This window comes from Sapajus apella, unplaced genomic scaffold (assembly GCF_009761245.1).
Source record: "Sapajus apella isolate SASKATOON/1434 unplaced genomic scaffold, GSC_monkey_1.0 scaffold103, whole genome shotgun sequence".
In the NCBI taxonomy this organism is placed as follows: Eukaryota; Metazoa; Chordata; class Mammalia; order Primates; family Cebidae; genus Sapajus; species Sapajus apella.
Window position 1 is genome coordinate 4,834,469 of NW_022437043.1, and position 12,571 is coordinate 4,847,039.

General features: G+C 44.7%; 1 protein-coding gene across 4 annotated transcripts in view; it reads right to left on the reverse strand.

The window, feature by feature from the left end:
- ZNF41 (zinc finger protein 41) overlaps positions 1-2,123 on the reverse strand; it is a 50,826-nt gene extending 48,703 nt beyond the window's left edge. For 2 of the 4 annotated variants that reach the window (XM_032258476.1, XM_032258475.1), the window contains exon 1: positions 1,924-2,123. The gene's annotated coding sequence lies outside the window, so the exon portion shown is untranslated. Of the gene's footprint in view, positions 1-1,179; positions 1,811-1,923 lie in introns of those variants that run through there. The other 2 variants (XM_032258472.1, XM_032258473.1) reach the window with 2 other exon arrangements.
- Between the last annotated feature and the right edge of the window lie 10,448 nt (positions 2,124-12,571).

The window sequence follows — 12,571 nt, forward strand, 5'->3', positions numbered from 1 at the left end:
GAGGATGAGGTGGGAGGACTACTTGAGGATTGCTTGAGGCCAGGAGTTCAAGACCAGCCTGGGCAACAGAGCAAGACCCCAATCTCTACCCAAAAATTTAAAAATTAGCTGGGCAAGCTTGCCTGTAGTCCCAGCAACTTGGGAGGCTGAGGTTGGAGGATCACTTGAGCCTAGGAGGTTGAGGCTGCAGTAAGCCATGATAGCTCCACTGCACTCCAGCTTGGGCGACAGAGGGAGGTTCTTGTATCTTAAAAAAAAATCTTCAGGTGAGGTCTTCCTAAAAGAATTTTAACAAGAAAAAAAAATCAGCCTGGGCAACACAGTGAGACCCCGTGCCTACACAAAATAAAAAAGTAGTGGTGTGGCAGCATAGGCCTGTAGTTCCAGCTACTTGGGAGGCTGAGTTGGGAGGATCGACTGAGCACAGGTTGAGGCTGCAGTGAGCTGTGATCATGCCACTTGTACTCCATCTCTGGGGGACAGAGTGAGACCTTGTCTCAAAACAAAACAAAACAAAACAGCAGCAGCAACAACAAAACACGTGGCATGGAGCTAAAGTGTTCTTAGAGAAAAATTTATAAACTGAATGTTCATATTATAAAATAAAATGACTGGATAGTAAGAGATAAGCATTCAATTCAGGACTTTAAAAATGAGAACAAAAGAAAAAAAAAGAAAAGAAATAACAAAGTTAAGGGCAGAAATTAATGACAGAGAAACAAAGATACAGGAGGATCAACAAAGTCAAAAGTAGGTTTTTGAAACAACCTCATTCCAGACCTAAAGACCACCTATCACTGACCCCAGAAGCTGCATATCTGATTCCACAGACCCCGCCCCATTACTAGTCCCAAATAAACACATCACTCACCTGGCAGAAACCTTGAGCAATCACCCAATAGACCCCATCCTACACCTCACAGACCTCCAGTATTCACCCCGCACCGCCCCTTCTCACCCCACAGACTTCTCTTCACTCATCTGACATATACCCTATCACTCACCCCAGAGACCCTGTATCACTCACCCGACAGACGCCCTTATCATTCACTCGTGTCCCCATCACTCAGCCCACAGGCTACCCATCATCTTTCTCTAGTGACCCCATCACTCACCCACAAACCCCAATCACTCACTCTCCGCACCTCCCTATAAATGACCCCAGAGAAGCCTCCTCACCCTACTGAGCATCATCATTGAGTATGAAATCCATGTCATAACATCACCATAATTATCTCAATGCTTGATCCATGTCATAACATCCTCATAATTATCTCAATGCTTAAGCGGCCTTAAGTCCGTCTGTTGAACTCACTCCTAAGTCCTGAAAACTACTTCGAGGGACCCCCGCCCTTCACGACTTGATTTGCACATGCTCAGTGTCAGCTCCGAAGCGGCCGCTCGCCCACAATTACACCTGGTGCCCTTACACCGCGTCGGTGCGTGTGCGTGTGCGTCGAAGGAGAGGCGGCCTTTCCAATTTCCTTCAGTGACTGTCAGGCAAGAAACATGGCTGTACCCTTGGGAGTATCTCTACGGGAGCCGCCATCTTGGAGGGGTGGTCATTTCTGCCTTGAAGCCCGTGGTTCCCTACCCGATATTCCCCTGTGGGATTTCCAGTGGCCGAGGCACTGGGCCATGGAATGTACCACCAGGCTTCTCCCCCTCCGCCGCAGCCTCTAGGAGTCAGTCACCACCGAGGCCCTAGCGGGCGGCGCGCGTTGCCTCTTCCGCCCTCAGGATGCCCTCGGCCTCAGACCGTCCCCTCTGGGCAGCCTGCGCCTCTTTAAGTATCACCCAGCCCCCACCCCCAGGAGCGGGTCGCGAGCCGCCCCCGCCCCCGCCCCCGCACTGCTCTGTGGTACGCGGCAACCCTCTCTCCGCGGCGGCCGGCACCCCACGCCCGCCCCGTCCCGAGCCCACCTGGCGGCCTCGCTGGCGACAGCTCCAACCTGGGCCCCGGTCGGCTGTGGGAAACGCCCGGTGTCTTGGCTGTCACCGAACCTGTGCAGTTGCCGCCGTGGCGGGGGCCGGGGGGGGGGGGGTGGGAAGTCGTGCGTATCAGATTTAGGCCAGGAAGCGGAAGTCGCTTGCAGCAAGAGTTTAACCTGTGTGGGCGCGGAGGGTTGCGGGGATTCAGCGCCCGGGACTGTCGATCTGTGCAGGGAGTCATGGGTGTGTGTGACATCAAGTGGTGGAGCATCTTGGTTCATTTTCACAATTCAGTCATTAGCCTTTCTGCTTTCCTCGTGGAAGCATTAAGGTTGAAGTTGTCTTCTAAAGATCCAAGTTTTGATTTGTTATATTAGTTTGGATTTGTTGGATTTTTTTTCGTGTTCGGTTTCAAGTGCTGATTTGTAACTCTCCCCCCCGACACCTTTTGACCCCTGAATTATTTAAAGTCCATTGTCCCGGTGGCAAACATCCTCCGAGACTCAAAGGGCAAGGCCACGGGCCTTTTATTCCGGCTGCTGCTCCAGAGAGAACACACAAACGCGGTGTCTCCAGGAATGTGGGAAAGGAGTGGAGTTTTATTCTAGGGGAAGGAAACAAAGGTGGCCGAGTGCCAGCTGCACGTTTGGTGGGCTTTGGTCAGCAGGGGTGGACACGCTGCCCAATGGAGCCGTCGGCAATTTGACCCAGCTCGGTCTATCGCGTCCTTTTTTAATGATCGATTCAAAGAAGGAATTTAGAGGGACTGCAGAAAATATTACAGGTTCTAACACCATTTTGCATTTCCACAAACGAACAAGAAGTTAATCCTTAAGTCAGTGATTTCTAAGCCTGATTTGCATTGTGGCCCAAGAAGGTTGAGCTTGAAATTTGTTGAAACTTGCCTTAAGGCTCAGGTACGAGACCAGCTTTCAAAAATGGGTTTGTGTCTTCATTGAAAAGACTGTGTCTTCCAGTTGTTGGGTTTATCGTACTCTACGGCTCTATTGGCTCAAGCTTGTGCGTTGGGCCGTTTAAAATGTGTGTTTCCTGATAATTCCCTTCAGCTTGTCAACAGGGTGGGGGAGGGGGGAGAAAGAGAAGAGAGAGACTGTTTTATCAGGTTTTCGTTGTGCTATTGAATATTTTGCTTCCTATATTTTGAAATTTTATTATTAACTGCAGATAACGGTGTACTGAATAGATATAGCCAAATTCCTTCCCACAAAAGACTGCAAGGTTTCCTAGTCCCGCCAGCAAAATCATTAAGTTCATTAAGGCAAATCCCCTCCAGCGCTGGATGTTGATGCTGTCTTTAATGTTGTGTTTTTTTGACAAGTTGTCCAACTGACAATTGTTTTGGTCTGTTGGCCATTTAGGTTTTCTCTTTTGCAAATTTTCATATCCTTTGTCCAGTTTTCTTTGGGGTGATTTGTCCTTTTCTTTTCAATTTGTAAACAGTGTACAAATTACATTGTACCTTAGGGATATTAACAGTCTGTCAGTTACACTGTACATTAGGGATATTACATTAGAGATATTAATATCTTTGTACATTAAGGATATTAATCATCTGTCAATTACATTGCAGTTTTTTCCCTGAACTCTTTTTGTCTTTTGCATTTTATGTTTCTTTTTTTTAATGTGCAATGAGAAAAATTTTATGTGGGCTGAGTGCAGTGGCTCATGCCTGTAATTCCAGCACTTTGGGAAGCCTAGGTTGGTGGATCACCTGAGACCTGGAGTTTGAGACCAGCCTGACCAACATGGTGAAACCCCGCCTCTACTAAAAATAATAAAAAAAAAAATAGCTGGGCGTGGTGGTAGGCGCTTGTAATCTCAGCTACTCAGGAGGTTGAGGCAAGAGAATCTCTTGAACCGGGAGGTGGAGATTGCAGTGAGCTGAGCAGGCACCACTGCACTGTAGCCTGTGTGACAGAGCGAGACTTCATCTCAAAAAAAAGAAAAATTTTATGTGTTCTTTTTAATATGTAATTAGTGAAATGTAGCCTTTAATCAGGTATGTCTAAACTTTCTTTTATGGCTTTTGTATATCCCATCTTGCCTAGTTTCCCTTCCCTATTCTAGATAGAAAGATAATCTTAACATTTATACATTTATTTCAGTGTTCTTCCTTCCCTCCCTCCCTTCCTTCCTTTCTTCCTTCCTTTCTTTCGAAGGAGCCTTGTTGAATGCAGTGGCGCAGTCTTGGCTCACTGCAACCTCTACCTCCCAGGTTCAAGCGATTCTCCTGCCTCAGCCTTCTGAGTAGCTGGGACTACAGGCGCACGCCACCTGGCATATTTTTGTATTTTTAGTGGAGATGGGGTTTCACCATGTTGGCCAGGATGGTCTCGATCTCCTGACCTCGTGATCTGCCCACCTCGGCCTCCCAAAGTGTTGGGATCACAGGTGTGAGCCACTGTGCCAGGCCTATTGCTTTTTTTCTACTTTAGTTGGAATTTACTCTGGTGTATGGTGTGAAATCGAGATCAAGCTTGAACAAGAAAAGAAGCCTGTGTCATGCTTTTTTCTGTGTCAAATAAAAACAGACTTTCATTAGAAAGACAGACTATTGCAAAAGGGAGAATGCTCCCATCTCAGAAACCTGAGAGCATCTTGAAACCAAACAGAAAAAAAAGCTTTTCTTTAAAGGGTAAGGAGGATGGCAGAGATAAACAGAATCTGTGGAAAGGAAGCTCCACAAACAAGGGGGAATGGCCAGTGGAGTCTGCCAGGAAAGTGTGCCACTGTGGTCGCCCCATTCTCAGGAGAAGCTGGGAAGCAGGGTCCGTTGCAGGGGGTGGGGGGGGGATTTCTACTTTTTTTGATGCTTGTGCAGGCTTGGGAGCAAGCAGAGTCCAGGAGCTTGTAGTAAAGAACCCTGGTTCAAGTTTGGCTAAAGAGCATTTTGTTCTGATTGATCAGTGGGAACAAGCAGGCTTATCATTTATGAGACAAAGAATGGGAATTTGGAGGGTGGGTGTCTGGCCTTCTCATAGGTAAACAGGGGCATCTGTGATTTCTAAGTCATATAGGGAAGGATGATTCTTTACAGTAAGCCATTTTTCATAAAAGCCATTTTCCATTTAGAGTAAGGGGATTTCTTGACCTGCACTGCTCACCAGGATGAGGTGTCAGTATTGTCAGCTGGCACTATTTATGGAACACACCACCCTGTACCTACTGAATTAAATATCGTTCCTGTCATGTGAGGTCACAAATATACTTAGCTCGACCTGAACTCTATTTTGTGTCTGTAATCTATTTAATTTCAAGGGATTTTTGTTCTTACAAATTTATTTTCTAGGAATTCTCTGAAGCTTAAAATCATTTAATCAAATTTCAAAATGAATGCTACCAACCCACCCCCCACCCCAAAAAAACACCCACAACAAAACTAAACTGTTGTGGCTGGGCGAGATTGCTCACACCTGTAATCCCAGCATTTTGGGAGGCCAAGGCGGGCAGATCACTTAAGGCCAGGAGTTTGAGACCAGCCTGGCCAACATGGGGAAACCCTGTCTCTACTAAAAAAAAAAATACTAAAATTAGCCATGCGTGGTGGCATGCACCTGTAACCCCAGCTACTTGGAAGGCTGAGGCAGGAGAATCACTTGAACCCAGGAGGTGGAGGTTACAATGAGTAGAGATCACACCACTGCACTCCAGCCTGGGCGACAGAGTGAGACTTTGTCTCAAAAAAAACCCTAAACTATTGCTGGACAAGGTGGCTCACACCTGTAATCCTAGCAGTTTGGGAGGTAGAGGCAGGTAGATCCCTTGAGGTCAGGAGTTCAAAACCAGCCTGGCCAACAAGGTGAAACTCCGTCTCTACTAATATAAAAATTAGCTAGCCACAGTGACGCACGCCTGTGATCCCAGCTACTTGTGAGGCTGAGGCAGGAGAATTGCTTGAACCCGGGAGGCAGAAGTTGCAGTGAGCTGAGGTCATGCCACTGCACTCCAGCCTGAGTGACAGAGCAAGACTCTGTCTCAAAAAAAAACACCCTATTATAATTGTGATGATTAGAATTATATTTACATTAACATAATATTTGGGGAGATTTAATGTTTTTATTATGTTAAGCCTTTGTATCTAGGGATTTGATGTGTCTGATTATGTCTTATATGCTGCAGTGCTATTTATAATTTTTCTTCTTATAAATCCATCTTTTTATCTTTTTTGGTTAAATTTATTTTTACATATTTATTTTGTTGTCGTTATTTTTACTAGTCCTATCTGCTTATTGCTAGTATAGGAAGAACCTATTTTTATAATTTTCTCTTTTATTTATTTATTTATTTTGAGACAGGGTCTTGCCTTGAAGTTCACTGGCATGATCACAGCTCACTGCAGCCTCAACCTCCCATGCTCAAATGATCCTCCCTCCTCAGCCTCACAAGTAGCTGGGACTATAGGTGTGCACCACCAGACCCAGCTCATTTTTTTGAGACAGAGTCTCGCTCTCTTACCCAGGCTGGAGTGCAGTGGTGAGATATTGGCTCACTGCAACCTCTGCCTCACAGGTTCAAGCGATTCTCCTGCCTCAGCCTGCTGAGTAGCTGGGACTACAGGCACATGCTACTACACCCAGCTAATTTTTGTATTTTTAGTGGAGATGGAGTTTCACCATGTTGACCAGGCTGGTCTTGAACTCCTGACCCCATGATCTACCGCCTTAGCCTTCCAAAGTGCTGGGATTACAGGTGTGAGCCACTGTGCCTGATGAGACCCAGCTAATTTTTGAATTTTTTTGTAAAGACAGGTTCTCCCTATGTTGCCCAGGTTGGTATCAAACTCCTGGACTCAAGTGATTCTCCCACCTCAGCCTCCCAAATGGCTGGGACTACAGGTGATAATTTTATCTTGTATCCAGCTCCTTATCAAAACTATCTACCTATTCTGGTAACATCTTAGTATAGTTTTTTTGTAGGTTTTCTAATTGTACGATCATAGCAGCTATAAATAATATTCTCTATCTGACATTTGATATGATTCTTTTTCTCCTTTTTTCACTGTTTCAGCTGTCTAATAAGGTAGCCACTAAGCTCATTGACTGTTTATTTTATATTTTTATTATTATTTTTTTGAGACAGGGTCTCACTCTGTCACCTAGGCTGGAGTGGAATGTCATGATCTCTACTCAGTGCAGTCTCTCCCTCCCAGGCTCAGGCGATGCCCTCACCTTAGCCTCCCAAGTAGCTGGGACTACAGGTGTGCACCACCATGCCCAGCTAATTTTTGTATTTGTAAAGATGGGGCTTTGCCATGTTGCCCAGACTGATCTCAGACTCTTGAGCTCAAGGGATCCACCTGCCTTGGCCTCCCAGCGTGCTGGGATTACAGGCGTGAGCTACCATGCCTGGACTACTGTTTAAATTTAAGTTAAATCAAACTTAAAATTCGGTTTCTCAGTTGCCTAGCCAAATTTCAAGTGCTGAGTACCCAAATATGACTAGTGGCTACTGTATTGGATAATGCTAAATATAAAAACATTTCCATCATTACAGAATGATGGACAATGCTGTATTGGACAACACTGAGACAGAGCCTTCAAAATACTGTTGGTAATGGATGTGATAGAAAACGTCCTATCTTGTTGCCAATGTTAATGGAAATGATTTAAACATTTTACCATTTAGTATACAGTTTTCTGGTAAGTTTTGGAAAATAGTGTTGTTCGTTTTAAATAGTTTTCTTCTCTTACTATTCTATCTCTAGTTTTTCTTATTAATGCAATGGCTACTGAGTTTTATCATATTCTTTTTCATATTAATTGATAGCATTATATAGTTTTTCTAAAGCATTGGTGTAATGAATTATGTTGATTTATTTACAAGTATTAAACCCTACCAGTATTCCTGGAATCATCTTAATGGCTAAGGCAAATTTGTTTTTCTTTAGACATGTCTGGATTTGATTTGCTGATATTTTATATAGAATTTTCTATCTATATTCACAAAAGATTATTTCTAGTTCTGACCCTTCCCTCTCCTCCCCTTTCTGAGACAGAGTCTTGCTCTGTTGCCCAGGCTGGAGTGCAGTGGTACGATCTCAGCTCACTGCAACCTCTGCCTCCTGGGTTCAAGAGATTCTCCTGTCTCAGCCTCCCTAGTAGCTGGGACTACAGGTACCCACCACCACGCCCAGCTAATTTTTATATTTTTAGTAGAGACAGGGTTTCACCATGTTGGCCAGGCTGTTCTCAAACTCCTGCCCTCAGGTGACCCACCTGCCTTGGCCTCCCAAAGTGCTGAGGTTACAGGTGTGAGCCACCATGCCTGGCCTGCTTCTAGTTATTTTTCAAGCAGCATATTTCAGTTTTGGTATTAAAGTTATTCTTTAATAAGATAAACTGGGAAATTTCTGTCTGTCTTTATGAACTGGAATAATTTATATAATATAGACCCACTTAGTTCTGATCTATTTAGGAAAGTGTTTCTTAATTTCCAACTGGTTAAAACATTTTGGTAAGCCGGGCGCAGTGGTTCACGCCTGTACTCCCAGCACTTTGGGAGGCTGAGGCAGTGGATCACGAGTTCAGGAGATTGAGACCATCCCAGCTAACACGGCAAAACCCTGTCTCTTAAAAAAAAATTTTTGGGGGGTGGTAATATTTTAATTTATTTCTGATTTTACTGGATCTTAAAGAATGTGATCTGTCCAAGCCCTTCTTTAAAAAAGGTATAAATCATTTATCTGAGGTGAAGTTAGATAATTGAATGTTTTTAATGTTGCAGGGACACAGGAGTAGAGATTATTATATAGTTTGCTTGTAAGATACAGAGGTTTTTTTTCATTAATTAGCTTATAATTTTCATATTTTTTACTTTGGATTCTTTTTATTTATTCATTTTATTTATTCCTTGATTGATTGATTGACAGGATCTCACTCTGTCACCCAAGCTGGAGTACAGTGCTGCCATCATGACTCACTGTAGCCTCAACCTCCTGGGCTCAATTGATCCTCCCACTTCAGCCTCTAAAGTGGCTGGAACTACAGGTGTGCACCACCATACCTGGCAAATTTTTTGTTTACAGGAGGCACGCCCCTATAATTGCAGAACTTTGGGAGGCCAAGGCAGAAGGATTCCTTGAGCCCAGGAGTTTGAGACCAGCATGGGCAACAAAGTGAGACCCCATCTCTACCAAAATAAAAATTAACTGGGCGTGGTGGTGGTATGCGCCTGTAGTTCCAGCTACTTGGGAGGCTGAGGTGGAAAGATGGCTTGAGCTCAGGAGTTCTCAGAGCTCTCTAACTTTTTTAGAGATGGTGTCTCACTCTGGGGCGATCATAACTCACTGCAGTGTCCAACTCCTCCAGTTAATTTTTAAGTTTTTTTTAAACACAGGGTCTTACTATGTTTCCCAGGCTAATCTCAAACTCCTGGCCTGAAGTGACCCTCCTGTCTCAGCCTCCCAAAATGCTGGGATTACAGATGTGAGCCACTGCATCCAGCTTTTGTCTCTTTGTTTTATTTGTTAATTTAATTTAATTTAATTTAATTTTGGTAGAGACAGGGTCTCACTCTCGCCCTGGCACAATTATAGCTTACTGTAGCATTGAACTCCTGGGCTTAAGTGATCCTCCCACCACAGCCTCTCGAGTAGCTGGGACTACAGACGTGCATCACCATGCCAGGCTAATTTTTATTTTTATGGAGATGAGGTCTCAATCTGGTCTCAAACTCCTGGCCTCAGGTGATCCTCCCACCTTGGCCTCTCAAAGTGCTGGGATTACAGACGTGAGCCATCCTGCCCATCCAGTCTCTCTATTTTAAATGTGCTTCTAGGCCAGGTGCAGTGGCTCACACCTGTAATCCCAGCACTTTGGGAGGCTGAGGTGGGTGGGTCACCTGAGATTGGAAGTTCAAGACCAGCCTGACCAACATGGAGAAACCCGTCTCTGCTAAAAATATAAAATTAGCCCAGTACGGTGGTGCGTGCCTGTAATCTCAGTGGCTGAGGCAGGAGAATCATTTGAACCCGGGAGGTGGAGGTTGCAGTGAGCCAAGATCATGCCACTGCTCTCCAGCCTGGGCAAGAAGAGTGAAAGTCTGTGTCAAAAAAAAAATAAAAAATGCTTTTGGTAAACAGCACATAACTTTTGTTTTTTAACTCAATTTCAAAGTCCCTCTCTTTTATAGGAGAACCTAGTCCATTCAGTTTATCAGTGATATGCCTGATTTTGTATGTTGCATTGGACTTTGTTTCCTTTTTTCGATTTTGTTATTGTTTCCACCTTTTCAATTTCCTTACATTTGTTGGCTCTGTCAAGCTTCTGTTTATTCCCCCCTTCTCCCTCCCTTAGTAATTTGGAAGTTCTACTCTGCTTCTCAGTTCTCCTGGTGATTATCTTTCCATTCCTTAAAAGCATAATTCACATTTTGTCTATTGGTAGATTAAACACACACATGGGTGTACATACACACAGACACAGATGTGTTACTGGCCTTTATTCCTAATTTCTCAGGAGAATGAACCATTTAGAATGTTTTTACCTCTTCATTCTACTTCCACCCAAAATTTGTTCTTTTCTCAGATAGTTTTTTTTTTTTAATTAGGAGAGACGCTGGAAGCATGATGGCAGCAGTGTAGTTTTCACTCTCTTGTCATGCCAGCATACAGACAGAGCAACCAGATGGCAAAATCAAAACCCATGGACAACATTTACGGTGAGGCCAGTGGACGCAGTGTCCCCAGTGTGGCAGATTATCTGCAGATAAGGCTGCCAGCCATATTTCCAACCCTGTACATGTTTGCCACCCTCCCATCAAGACATGGAGCCTATTTTTTCATCCTTTGTGTCTGGGCTGGCTTTGTGTTCCATTTGACCAATAAGGTATGGTAGAAATGGCATTCTGGGATTTCTGGGCCCAGCCTTAAATGACATTGAACTTACGCTTTCGTTAGAGGGGAACCTAGATACCCTGTAAAGAGGTCTGTGCTGTCCTTCTGAAGACAGAGGTCCTGGAGGATGAGATGTCATTTAAAAATAGGTCATGCAGCACTGTGGTGGCCACCTGGCTAGCTCAGCCGGTAGAGCATGAGACTCTTAAATATAGGCTGTGTACATAACTGAGGCCCCAGCTGGCAACTAGCACTGAGGTCCCAGTCATGTGATGAAATTATCTTGCATCCTCCAGTACCATTCCAGCTTCCCCAGGCATCACATGGAGAAGAAACAAATCTTGGCATGGTGGTTCACACCTTTAACCCCAGCACTTTGGTAGGCTGAGGTGGGTAGATCATCTGAAGCAATAAAGCAAGAAGTTTGAGACCAGCCCGTGTAGCAAAGCAAAACCTCATCTCCACTAAAAAATATTAACCAGATGCAGTGGCACATACCAGTAGTCCCAGCTACTCCGGAGGCTGAAGCAGGAGGATTGCCTGTGCCCAGGATTTTTAGGCTGCAGTGAGCTATGATCACACCACTGTACTCCAATGGTTGACAGAATGAGATCCTACCTCCTGGGGGGGGGGGGGAAAGAACAGATGAGCCATCCCTAGTGAGCTGTGCCCAGATTCATGAGCAAAAAAATACTTATTAAACCACTAAGTTTTGGTGCGGTTTATTTATACAGCAATAGATAGCTGAAATATCCATGAATATCAAAATGCACATGAGTAAGGACAAATCACCAACAGCCACAAGAACCTCATGGTACAATTATCTATATAGGAAAAAGCAGGGGAAGTAAGCAGCATTTGCCAGGCCTGAGGACACAATACCAAAACAGCCAATGGGCGTGGCAGGTCAACTTGAATTCAGCAGCTGAAACAGAAGAATTTTGCAAAATTCAGGAACAAGTGATTGTGAGAGGTCTGCAGGAAGGTTGGAAGGGGTTGGAGCAGACTATAATAATTCCTATGAACCTTTTTTTTTTTTTTTTTTGATACTGGGAATTGCTCTGTCACCCAGGCTGGAGAGTGCAGTGCCATGATCTTGGCTCACCTAAGCCTCAATCTCCCAGGCTCAAGCAATCCTCCCCCCAACCTCCTGAATAGCTGGGACTACAGCACATGACATCACACTGAGCTAATTTCTTAAATTTTTCGTAGAGACAAAGTCTTGCTATGTCGCCCAGGCTGGTGTTCAACCCCTGAGCTCAAGTGATCCTCCTGCCTTGGCCTCCCAAAATGCTAGATTAAAAGGCTTGAGCCACCACGCCCAGCCTCCTATGAACTCTTAAGACCGACTGTGCTGGGGGTTTCCCAGGACCAACCTCAGGTTCACTGATCCATTATGAAGGACTCAAAATTCAGCAAAGCTGCTATACTGATGGTTACAGTTGATTAGAGCAAAAGGATAGAGACTTAATTCAGCAATGGAAAAGGGCACATAGGGCAGAGTCCAGGAGAAACAAGGATCCAGCTTTGGGTTCTCCCTTCTCAGTGGAGTTATACGGCCAGTGCTTAATTCTCCCAGCAAGATGTGGGGTAACGTGCATGAAGTATTGCCAACCATGGACGTTCACTTGAGCCTTGGTGTTTGTGGTTTTTATTTGGAGTCAGTCTCAGGTATGGCCAACTACCTATGTGGTTGACCTTACTCAGTCCTTCCAAGGTTCACGCTGATACTGCACAGCCCAAGACTCTCACCAAAAATCACAGCTATCTGGCATGGCTCATGCA